Raw genomic sequence first — 565 nt, 5'->3', positions numbered from 1 at the left:
CTTGGGGGGGGGGGGTTAATGTAACTCACACAGAGAGTAGATACCTGTAACTTATTTCCATACAAATTCCGCTTGTTAGCTTAAAATGATTTAATTAATTGTAGTCATCATACCAGACCTTTTCACTGAAGCTCCCATGTTCTTTTTCGTAATTTCCATAGCAGAAATTGTATACTTTAAAAATATCAAACACTACACAGTGTTCTAAAGATTTCCAGAATAATTGAATCGAACAGGTTCGTTTAGAGCAAGGGTCTCCAAACTACGGCCCGCGAAAGAATTGTGCAGAAATGCGCCAATTGAGCTAATTTTCCAATGAGTACTGGTAAAAAAAATACTTGTTCATAGATTTCAAATTCATTAATTAAGATTGTGTTTAAAATATATTGTTATTCCATATTATGTTAATATTAATATTATTCACAACCACTTTTATCAGATACCGAGTGGTTTTGGATATTAGCATTTTTTGCTGATCTGGTGAACCATATGAACACTTTGGATTTAAAGTTGCAGGGTGAAAATAACTTAGTCTGTGATTTATTTGCACTTGTCAAGGCATTCA

General features: G+C 33.5%; 1 protein-coding gene across 1 annotated transcript in view; it reads right to left on the bottom strand.

Annotated features, from left to right (window-relative positions):
- LOC111862607 (protein stum) overlaps positions 1 to 565 on the bottom strand; it is a 27,066-nt gene that overhangs the window by 1,946 nt on the left and 24,555 nt on the right. The window lies entirely within an intron of this gene.

Source organism: Cryptotermes secundus, unplaced genomic scaffold, assembly GCF_002891405.2.
Source record: "Cryptotermes secundus unplaced genomic scaffold, Csec_1.0 scaffold1813, whole genome shotgun sequence".
In the NCBI taxonomy this organism is placed as follows: domain Eukaryota; kingdom Metazoa; phylum Arthropoda; class Insecta; order Blattodea; family Kalotermitidae; genus Cryptotermes; species Cryptotermes secundus.
Note: the sequence above shows the minus strand (reverse complement) of the source record. Positions and strands in the feature narration are given on the sequence as shown.